A 12,403-nucleotide genomic window follows, 5' to 3' on the forward strand; every position below is an offset into this window, starting at 1 on the left:
CACACTCACACATACAAGGTCAAATAGAATTATCCCAACAGGAAAATATGTGAATTGAAGTCCTACTACATTATAATTTATTTTAAGACAGTTCCATCAAACCTAGATTTATCTTTATAAATGGGACCCTACAGAATCTTTTCTCAAGAGACATTTGCTGTCAGCACCTCAAATGATAGGGACCTCTACTTTAAGATTAATTCAATGCCCAGGTTTTATGGCTATCTACCTGCTCAGTAGGAGGGTCTGACTCCTGGACATGAAGGAGGGGAAGAGGCAAGTGTTGAAGAGATGGGAAAAGTGGAGCCCCACAGATGAGCATGGGTACTTGCCCAGGTAGAATTCTAGCCCTGGGTCAGAATTGAAGGCCTGAGGAAGAATGGGAACTAGGACTCTCAGAAGGAAAGCTCTAAGAGTTAGGGACCAGGAGAAACTTCTGAAAGTGAGAGGCTACCTGAGAAGACTGAATCCAAGAGGTCAAGGTGAGCATGGAGGGCATATTCCAAGCAGTGGAGATAACTAAGGGAAGGGCAGAGTTACAAGATGGAACATCTTGATCAAGACTCATCCAGGAAACCAGTATCACTGTGTCAGAGACAGAATAGAGAGGAGTTCTTGTGGGGAAAATGCCCACGTTTGTAGAAGAATCTCACCACAAGAATGGGAGACTCAAATTCCATTCAATTTATTAGCAAAGAATTTTATTTCAAGTAGTTCATGGTTGTATAATAACTGGTGGAATAGTTTGGAGGCCAATCAGGTAGCCTTAGAACTGATAGACAACTCCAGGGGCTAGTAGAGTAGCTTCTTTGCAGCTGATTGTATAGAATAGCAGCTCTGTTGTATAGTGGCAGCTTCATGTATGGCATGGCATGCCACAATTGTAGAAGAGCAGTTTCCCAACTCTGTGGATTAGAGTTGGCATATTTATGAGGGCCAAGGGGCTTGTCATATCCTATTCCTAAGAAATCTTCACCTTTCCCAAAAACCCTGGAAGGGGGGCATAGCCAAATTCAGGTGCAGGTGTGTTTTAGAGTGTGATGTCATAAGGAATAAGGATTATGTGCAAATTTGGAGGATTCCCCTAAATTGCCAGTCCCCAGTGTGTAGGCCCTTTGTTCTGCCTTGTCCACCTTGTCATCATTGCTCAATGTGAGAGAGGTCTCCCTGTCCTTCTGGGATGAGAACATTGGGTGGAGGATGTAGTACGCTGGAGGACTGCTGTGTAATTAACTTCTGTATCCTAGAACTACAGTTCCCATAATCCTACTTTCCTTCTCATGTGACATGCTGACGTAGGAAGGATATAAATTTGGTGTAGCCCTACCTCTTGTGGTCTTTTGTATAGCAAACTGCTGGAGTGGGCTTTTAAAACAGGCAAGGAGAACCCAGTCACATGGTCTTAATTTTGTTAGATAATTAGGTTTTTAAACTTCTATTTCCTTTTATTCCTCCTAGTTCATGTGATTATTAATAAGCTTCATAAAATATAATTCTTGGAGTGTTGATGGGAATCTTCTGAGGCAATATGGAACATGGCTCTCTCCTAGAACTTGTAATAGTGAAATCACTTTAAAGGCTGATATAATATTAATTTATGGTTGCCAAGGAATTCACTTATGAAATTCCTAAATGAAACAGGTCAGAAATGGAATTTTATGGTGGTTTAATCACAAGGGGAGTAAGAAAGAAGGAGAGGGAGAGAAGGAAAGAGGGGGAAAAGGAAAAAGGTTAACTCAACCTTCTGGCAGAGCCAGAGGGAGCTTAGGCCCAAAGGCCAAGGTAGAGAAGAGAATCAGTCCTTGACTCATGTGACCAATCTGAAGGGAGGCTGTCTGCGGGCCTCCTCTCTGCTCAAGCTCCCAGCACGAACCCCAACCTAGTCCTGCCCCCAGGAAGTGAGCGAACTCCAGCGGCTGCTCTCTACATCACTTCCTGTGCCTCACAAGTGCCAATGGTGGCTCAAGCTTGGCTTAGGACAGCCCAGGTGGGCAGTTAGTTATATCTGATTTGTCCCTGACTAGCAAATGCCCATGTAGTGTGGGTGTGCACAATTTTGGGTGCTAGACCAAGCAAGATGGAGATTTTAAAAATCGCAAACTAGCTACTGGCTATCCACACACACATTTGCAGCCCAAATGCCAGAGCACCATCCCCAATTTTACCACTGAGTCACACTTTCCCTTCCTACATTGCCTATATCAGTTCAGGTGTCCTATATCCCTACCTGCAGCTCTTGGTTAGAGGTTTGGTGATATTGCCTATATCACAGGCCAATGTGAATTCATAATTTCTGAAATGGGGATGGGCCTGCCTCATTCTCTGGGGACTTAGTAGGAAAGATCAGGATCGGTATTCAGAAGGTGGCAGCAACCATTTTAATAAGATCCAGAGACAAGTAGTGAAAAGTGAAAAGGGTAAAACTACTTCTTTGCTTATTTTGTCAAATAATTTGTACACTATTTGGATTCGTTGTTCTTTAAATGTCTGATAGAATTCACTTGTGAATCCATCTGGCCATGGGGATGTGATAAGCACTAGTCTCATACTAGATAAGTGAAAGTGATTGATATAAATACATACTTTGGGAGTTTTGTTAATGATGTGATCTTATAAGAAGTTACCTCATATTATTAATTTCTACTATGGATAAAATAATTCCTGACATTAATTGGAGAGGATTCTGTGTTGGATCTAGAATTTAAATTCTTCTTAAAATCTGGACCCTAGAGGTTCAGAAGGTGGAGAAGGTACACAGAATCCACCAGATCATTACCAAACTACCTTCCAAACAACTACGATATAATGTTTCAAAATGAATTCTGAATGGAAAAACCTTACAGATTTCTCTTATGTGTAAACTTGGGAGGACTCTTGAAGCCATCCGTGTGGGCAAGGTTATCAACCCTGCAAAAAGACCTGCTAGAGTTATGGAATTTTTAAACAATGAAACTGAATTACTAAAACTTTAGATGTCTGTTTATAATATAAAAATGAACTTTAGTCATTGATTTCCATAGTAGGATGGGTTTATAACTTCAAGAAAGAAGAGAAATAAGGGAAATCTCTTCTATATGTGTGAACCTTGTAGTCTTTTCTATTGAAGCTCCATAAGAGTAAGATGAATTGTATTCAGCATGAACCACATGAAACTTGGGGATGCAATGGATGCTATTTTGAGTCTTAAATTCAGTCACAGTTGTCTCATAGATCCCAAAGTCAGTAATACACCATTTAAAAGGGAAAAACTGCGACTTACTGAAGGTCCTTCCCTGGGAAAAATCTGAAATGGCCTGAACAGGATTTAGTGTTACTCCTTTTGATTCAGTTTCCCAATTTTGTGATTTCCTTTTGAATGGGAATGTTCCCATCTGATTACTCCTGAGCCTGGCTGGGAGGTAGAATTGTTACCATATGATTGGTTGTCAAGTGTGACTCTTACTAAAGTCTAGCTGAATTTTAAACAGGTTAAATCACTCTGGACCTTTAAGGTTTAAACCTGGAAGAACAATTGTGATGCTGTTATAATCATGTCATGGTTTTTTACTTTTGCAACAGATTTGTATAATTAGAGGAAGGGGTTAATAGAAAATAGGAGCCCAATGCAAAGGTATTAAGGATTTCAATCTGAATGTGTAGTCAGTCCATATCCCAAACAACTAAATTGAATTAGTATTTTTTTTATCTGCCTATTGATACAGTCTTGTATCAGATTAAGAACCTGAAACATCTTACTTTTTCAGAATGTAAATAATGCTTATGCTAGCAGCCCCTATGGGGGGATATTTGTGATCTGCAGGTAGAATTCCATCTCTGAGGAAAAGATGAGGGAGCAAAGCAACGACATGAAAAACTTCAAAGAAAAATGGGAATTGGTTTCAGGCACTAGATGAGCTCAAAAAGAAGTAAAAAATCCAGTAACAGAAGTGGAAAAAAATGGGAAAAAGAAATGAAACCAAAGGAAAAAGAAAATAAAAGCTTAAAAACCAAAATTGGTCAAGTGTAAAAACAGTCATAAAAATCCAGTGAAGAAAAGGATTCCCTGAAAAGGAGACTGGACCAAATGGAAAAGAAAGATCAAGAGGTCATGGAAGAAAATCTTTAAAAATGACAATTGGGCAATTAGAAGCTAATAACTTCATGAGACATCAAGAAACAATAGAACAAAATAAAAAGAATGAAAAATAAGGAAAATATGAAATATCTCATTTAAAAAAACTGGCCTGAAAAATAAATCCAGGAGAGACGAAGAATTACAGGACCACCTGAAAGCCCCGTTTTTTTAAAGGCTAAAATCATTCTGTTGTAGCAATGTCTATAGATTTAGATTTAGAGAGTCTGAGAAGAGTGTTGGATTTTAAATGTTAAGTAAGCCAATGATTATTGACCTACTGAGGGTTAGGAGCTGGATAAGGTGCTTGAGTTGCTAATGGAAAGAATGAAATACCTACTCAAAAGGGCCTTAAATTCTAGTTTAACAAGGCAAATGCTTGGATTTTAAAAAATGTGTGGTTTTTGGTTTTTTTTGGTGATGAGTAGAAAATTTATAGACTTCTATATTTCCATGTACGTATGGGGTCAAATGAGTAAATCAATCAGGCCTTCTGCCCTTGAAAATTACTTTATAACTACTTGATAACATACTGTTTCCCTGTTCCATTACCTGAGAACAACACACCTGACCCTGGACTCAAACCAACATTCAGACCATGAGACCCTGCCAGGGTCAGCATCATCTAGCCCAATGCACAGGCCTTAAAGTTCCAAACAAACTTGTGGTGAGATCTGGAATTCCAGTCTGTGCTGTACAGCCTAATCCACATGGATCTCAAGACCACAGAGAGACCAAGTTTGGGGCAGTGGGTGGACCCACAGCTGGCCTGTGATCCAAGGGAGGATCAGTCCTGAGTGTGTTAGCTTGTGGGAGACTGGCTGGTCCTTGCCAAAGCTTAAGGTAGAGGGGGAAGGGAAGCCTGCAGTGTTCTTGGTGTGACTGACCTAATCAAGCCTACTGAGATTAAAAGCTTGTGGCTAGAATTTGAATAATCAGCAGTCTCAGGAGGTGATTGAATCAGCAATGGAAGAGCTCTTGGAGCTCTCAGCCCACCGGTCATCATACTATCTTGAAAGAACTGAAACTTGCAGAAACTCAGAAATAAAGCTGAGGGGTAACATCAAGGAAGAATTGATATTTAAGAGTGTGCCCTATCCTCCCAGAGAACAGAGCCTACTTTTAAAATAAAAGTGAAAGTCAAGAAAAAGCAATTTTTCTTGAGCAAACATCAAAAAGATCACCTGAGTATACCCCTTTTATTTCTATTCAATTCTCTCCAGATATCTATCGTATTTAATGATCTAAGGTTACATTCAGCTTATTGACTTTTTTCTTCTTTATATTTTGATTAGATTCACCTGGTTCTGAGAGGGAAAAATTGAAGTCCCTCATTATCATTGTTTTGTTATTTATTTGCATCTATACCTCATTTGGTTTTTCCTGTAAAAATGTGGATGCTATAACATTTGGTGCATATAGTTTTAATATTGATAATGCTTCATTATCTATGGTGCTTTTTAATATAATATAGTTTCTTTATCTCTTTTGATTAATTTTTTAGATTTAACTTTTTAAGAGATCATGATTGCTATCCCTACTTTTTTTTATCAGCTGAGTCATAGCATATTCTGCTCCAGCTCTTTATTTTTACTCTATGTATCTCTCATTTTTGTATTTTTAAAAAGGACATATTGCCAGGTTTTGATTTTTCATCCATTCTGTTATTTTTATTCAGGGATGAATTCACCCCATACACATTCTAAGTCATAATTACAGGTAGTCTATTTCTCTCCATTCTGTTTTTCCTTACAGTTTGGACTTTATTTCCTCTCTTTTAGACTTTTCCCTTTTCAGACATCCAATTTCTTCTATCCAATGCCTTTCCAGTTCTCACCCCTCCTTATAAACCTACCTTATCCTCTACTTTAGTCCTCTTAAATTTGTCCACCTTCTTCTAGAGATCTCTCTCTAGTCACTTCTCCTTACATTTTAGTCCTTATATTCAATGCACCCTTTCAAAAGCCCCTTCTTTGTTCCTCCAACTTGGTCATCTATTTTTATATGAGTTTCTTTCTAAAAATCCATCCCCTATCTTGTCCTAAGAATCTTTTCCTTATCCCCTCACCTTAGCTCTCTATTTCTTGACATACACTACCTTCAAATATTCCTTCCTTTTCTTATCATTTAGTCCTCTTTTCTCTAAATCTGCCCTTCTTTCTCTTAATCCCTGGGTTTCTTTTAGTAGTTTTTGTTAGGTAGACCCCAGGTATATTATTTTCTCTACTTTATTTCAAATTGGAATTTTCTTTCTATCTCTTGTTATTGGATTTTTTGTGTGGTAATTAGAAAAATGCCAGATTTTTCTGAGTTTCTATCCTGCTAATGTGCTAAATTTATAAGTTGTTTTGATTATTTTTTTGGTTCATTCTTTGGATTTGTCTAAGTATACCATCATATCTTCTTCAAAAAGTGGCAATTTTTTTCCTCATTGCTAATTCTAATTCCTTCAATTTTTATTTCTTCTCTAATGATTATAGTTTGCATTTATAATATAATATTTAATAGAAATATGTTGCAAAATTTCTAACTTCAGGAATGCAATTAAGGGAAACAAAGTCTCAGGTTCCAAGACAAAAAGAAATAGGATTATTGAGAGAGGATCTATCTCACAATAAAGCCAGGCTCTGGTCAAGACAAAAAGACCCAGAATACTGTGTGATACCTTACTTTACACCTCCCCCAAAATATCATAGCTTCTATACCAAATTAAAAATAATCCAAGAGGACTTCCAAGTTAAGATAGTTGCTATGTAGTAGCAGGACTCTTCTTCTCCTTACCATCTGCCAATAAGACTACCTCAAAAAAAAAAATTCAGATGGACAAAGGGACTCCACAGTGGGACACAGCATTGAAGGTACATGGGATTTGGGCATTTCCATGCTATAAGGGGGTGAAATAGATCACACCAAAACATGAGTTGATCAACCCTCTCCCACAACACCTATGGAACAAGTGTCAGAGCCAGCAAGCTAGATACAGTGAGTAGCAAGGGGCAACTCTAGGTCCTTGGCAGCTGACTAAGACCATGAGAGATTTACCCCTGAGAACAGCTAGACTTGAGACCCCAGCAGGCTGAAGAATGCAGACCTTGGGTGAGGAGATAGAGCAGAGAGGGGCAGCACACAGTAGAAGCCTTAGAAGCCTCAGACACTTGAGAGGTGGTCTCAAGCAAAAACTGCATCCCTTACCTCCATACACAAGAGAGCCTGCCCTCCACACTCTGACTTCTGACTGGAAAGTGAAGGAAAAACCCTCATAGTGAGGGCAAGCAATACCCAGGAAATACAACTTCCAATTACCAAGAAGAACAAGAGGAAAGCATTGACCCTGGATAATTTTTATGAAGTAAAAATCCAGACTACAGAGGAAACAGCAGAATATGACAAACAAGTAAATGCATCCAAACCTTCCCCAAAAATTGGAAATTGGCCACAATCTCTTAAAGAATTTAAATCTTAGATTGTGAGAAAGATGGAAGTGTTTTGGCAAGAAAAGTGGGTAATAGTTCAAAAAGAAAATAAGTTTAAAAGAAGGAACTCCCAATTGGAGAAAGAAGCCCAGAAATCAAATGAAATGACAAACAAATTGGAGACCAAATTTAAATAGCTGGAAACCATGAAAAGCAGGCTAGACCTAACCAAAAAAGGAACAATCAAAAGATTATAGTGGAAAAGCCGGTCTTTAAAGACCAGAATTGGGCAATTTGAAGCCAATAACCTCTCAAAACAGCAAGAATTAATAAAGCAAAGTCAAAAGGCTGACAAAATAGAAGGAAACATGAAATATCTCACAGACAGAATGGCTGACCATGAAAACAGGTCTAGAAGAGGCAATTTGAGAATCATTGGTCTACCTGAAAACCCAGAAATTAAAAGAGATCTTGACATCATACTACAAGAATTCATCCAAGAAAACTGCCCTGATGTTCTTGAACAAGAAGGCAAAATAGACATTGAAAGAATTCAAAGATCACCATCTACACTAAATCCTCAAAAGTGAATCCCCAAGAATGTAATTGCCAAATTCAAGGGCTTCCAAGATAAGGTGAAAATTTTACAAGAAGCCAAAAAGAGACAATTCAGATATCAAGGAGTACCAATCAGGATTATACAAGATTTGGCAGCTTCTACACTAAAGGACCACAAGGCTTGGAATATGATATTGAAAAAGGCAAGAGAATTGGGTCTACAACCAAGGATCGCCGACCCATCAAAAGTGACTATATACTTCCAGGGAAAATTATGGACATTCAACAAAACAGAAAATTTCCAAGTATTTGTAAAGAAAAGACCAGAACTAAGTGGAAAGTTTTATATACAAATGCAAAAATCAAGAGAAATATGAAAAAGTAAATAAGAAAGAGAGGGGAAAGAAAAAATTAAAATTTTCTTCCTTAAGGGCTTCAATAAGATCAAATTGTTTACAATGATATATGGAAAAGTGTTATTTGCAACTCTCAAAAATTATATTCATTATTATAGTAATTAGAAGAATTATTCGTAGGTAGAGGTTGGGGTAATAAGACATGGAATAAAGAAAAAGGGGGGAATAGTGTGAATCTTAAAACTGCTCAAACTATACCCTAGAAGACTTGGTTAAGTAAATTCCCCTATTGTAACAATGTGAGAACTTTTAAAATTACTCCACTCTGCTCAGACAGTGCCTTAGGGCAAGATAAAGTTGCAAATTCCTGATTGAACAATGAAAAGTCCCCAACTCATAGTGAAGCAAAAACCCTAAGAGAGGTGGTCTATTTTTAGATCTAATACAAAAAGGTGATAAGTACCTATAAATTAATCACTAAAAGGTCAAGCAATTTACAAAGGGCAAGCTTAGCAAAGAGATGTGAAATACTCAGAAGATATAATCTAATCAGAGAAGGTGAGAACTAAAGAGTGGTGAGAACTAAGAATGGACAGTCCTGGGTAAAAGTGTCTACTGTGATTGGTAAATATGAAAATTTAGGGGAGGTGACATAAGAGAAAATTCTCTTATATATATATATATATACATATACATATGTATATATATATATATAAATTATCTTTAAAAGGAGGTCAGGAGTTCAGAGGAGGGTCTCTGAACTTAGTTGGAGTTTGAAGTTAGTTTGGAGGAGCTGGGTCTCTGAACTAAGTTCAGGAGTTGAGGATTTCAGTGAAGAACTGGAGTTTTGCTTGGGATGATCTTGTGGTGAGTGATAAAAGACTGACTAATCTCTCTAAAGACTCAGGTCTAGGCCATTTGGACTTAATAGATCCTAAAAAAATAATAATAAGGGAACAAAAAGGGAGGGGGTGGAACATAAAGTAAAATAAGGGTGGGGATTTGGGGGCTAATTAAAAGCAAGCCACTGTTTTAAAAGGAAATAGCGAAAGAAGAAAAGGCAGAACTAGGAGAGGATATCAAAATGTTGGGGAATACATAGATGTAATCATAACACTGAATGTGAATGGGATAAAATGAAAGCAAATAGAATGGATTACAAACTAAAATCCCACCATATATTGTCTACAAAAAACACACATAAGGAAGATAGACACACACAGGTTAGTGGTTAAAGGCTGGAGCAAAATCTATTGGGCATCAATTGAGAAAAAGAAGGCAGGAGTCTCAATCATAATATCTGACAAAGTCAAAGTAAAAATAGATCTAGTTTAAAAAGATAGGGAAGGCAATTACATCCTGATAAAAGGCAGTAAAGATGATTAGGAAATATCAGTAATTCACATGTATGCACCACATGGTATAGCACACAAATTTCTAAAGAAGAAACTATTGGAGCTCAAGTAGGAACTAGATAGTAAAACTATACTAGTGGGAGATCTTAACCTTCCTCTATCAGATCTAGATAAAACAAACAGTATAAAAACATTTCAAACAAGTGCAAAAGAGTAGAAATAATAAATGCAACCTTTTCAGATCATAATGCAATAAAAATAATTAGGAAGGGTACATGGAGAGACAATTCAAACATTTTTAATTGGAAATTAAGGAATGAGATTTTCCAAAATAGTTAAAGAACAAATCATAGAAACAATAATTTCATTGAAGAAAATGACAATGATGAGACATCCTTTCAAAATCTATGGGATACAGTCAAAGCAGAACTCAAGGGAAATTTATATTCTTTTTTTTTTAAAATTCTTCCTTCTGTCTTAGAATCAATACTGTGTATTGGTTCCAAGGCAGAAGAGTGGTAAGGGCTGGGCAATGGGGGTTAAGTGGCTTGCCCAGGGTCACACAGCAGGGAAGTGTCTGAGGCCAGATTTGAACCTAGGACCTCCTATCTCTAGGTCTGGCTCTCAATCCACTAAGCTATATTCTTGTGTGCATATATTAACAAATTAGGGAGGGCAGAAGTCAATGAATTGGGCATGCAAAGTAAAAAACTGGAAAGTGAACAAATTAAAAATTCTCAGATGAAAACTAAATTAGAGATCCTAAAAATCAAAGGAGAAATTAATAAAATTGAAAGTAAAAGAACTATTGAATTAATAAATAAGACCAGAAGCTGGTATTTTGGAAAAAAAAACTGACAAAGTACTGGTCAATCTAATAAAAAAAGGAAATAAGAAAACCAAATTAAGAGTATCATAGATGAAAAGGGAGACCTCACCTCCAATGAAGAGGAAATTAAGGCAATCATTAAAAACTATTTTGCCCAATTATACGGCAAGAAATATGCTAATCTTCATGATATGGATGAATATTTACAAAAATATAAATTGCCTAGATTAACAGAAGAACTAGAATTCTTAAATAATCCCATATCAGAAAAAGAAATTGAACAAGCCATCAAAGAACTCCCTAAGAAAAAATCCCCAGGGCTTGATGGATTCACAAGTGAATTCTATCAAACATTCAAAGAACAACTAATCCCAGTACTTTACAAACTATTTGACATAATAAGCAAAGGAGTTCTACCAAATTCCTTTTACATCACAAATATGGTACTGATTCCAAAGCCAGTCTGATCAAAATTAAAAAAAGAAAACTAGACCAATTTCCTTAATGAACATAGATGCAAAAATCTTAAATAGAATACTAGCAAAAAGACTCCAGCAAGTCATCACGAGGGTTATTCACTATGATCTGGTGGGATTTATACCAGGAATGCAAGGATGGTTCAATATTAGGAAAACCATCCACATAATTGACCATATCAACAAGCAAACCAACAAAAAATCACATGATTATCTCAATAGATGCAGAAAAAGCCTTTGACAAAATACAACACTTATTCCTATTGAAAACACCAGAAAGTATAGGAATAGAAGGACCTTTTCTAAAAAGAATAAACAGTTCTGGGAGCTATCAAACCCACGCTGTTTGACACTGTCGTGTTTGGAAACCAGTGGTTGCAAAGTGGCCTACTGATGATTTTAAATAGAAACCACTTATCATTTTAAGAAATGCTGCATTCATCTCAATGTTTCCTAATTTTTTTTTTTAAAGAACGGGTGTTAAATTTTTTCAAAACCTTTTTCTCCATCTAATGAGATAATAATATGGTTTCAGGTTTTTTAATTGACATATTCAATTATGTTGATGGTTTTACATTGCATCCCTGGTATAAAACCTATGTGGTCATGGTATATCATCCTTGTTACACACCTTTGTAATTGGCTTGCAAGTAGTTTATTTAAAATTTTTGCATCAATATTCTTTAGGAGAATTAGTGTATAGTTTTTCTTTCTGTGTTATAATTAAAATTAATATATCTACCAGCTATTATTTTTATAAAGGTTATTAATAGAAAAGGTATATAAGCATAGACTTAAATCTCTTTCCTACTGTATAAGTTTTTAGGACCCGTGTCTCTATTCTACCAACATTGTTAGATTTATGGTTGGACCTGAATATTCAAATTGGTGGTCGCCAGGGATTTAATTTCTAAATCCCAAAATGAATTACTAAAGTAGAATGGAATTCTGGTAGTTTATTTTACAGCAGAAGGAAGATATTAAGGATGAGAGAAAAGGGGGGGGAGAGAGAGAGAGAGAGAGAGAGAGAGAGAGAGAGAGAGAGAGAGAGAGAGAGCGCTCTGGCTTCCTCAGAGCCAGGTAGCAATTCTAAGCCCCAGCCAGGGGAAAGGTGTCTCAAGATGATGGGCCTTTCTCAGAGGTTTACACCTCTAGAAAGGCAAGGAAACTAAGTAAGCCTTTAACTCACCACGGTGACCTTCTAAAAGGAAAGCAGTCTCCAGGGGTCCAGTTCCACAGCCATGTGTCTTCACTTCAAGACTGAGTGTCTGTCTTCCAGTTCAGCTTCAAGTGACTGATTCTTCC

Source organism: Monodelphis domestica, chromosome 3 (genome assembly GCF_027887165.1).
Source record: "Monodelphis domestica isolate mMonDom1 chromosome 3, mMonDom1.pri, whole genome shotgun sequence".
Taxonomy (NCBI): domain Eukaryota; kingdom Metazoa; phylum Chordata; class Mammalia; order Didelphimorphia; family Didelphidae; genus Monodelphis; species Monodelphis domestica.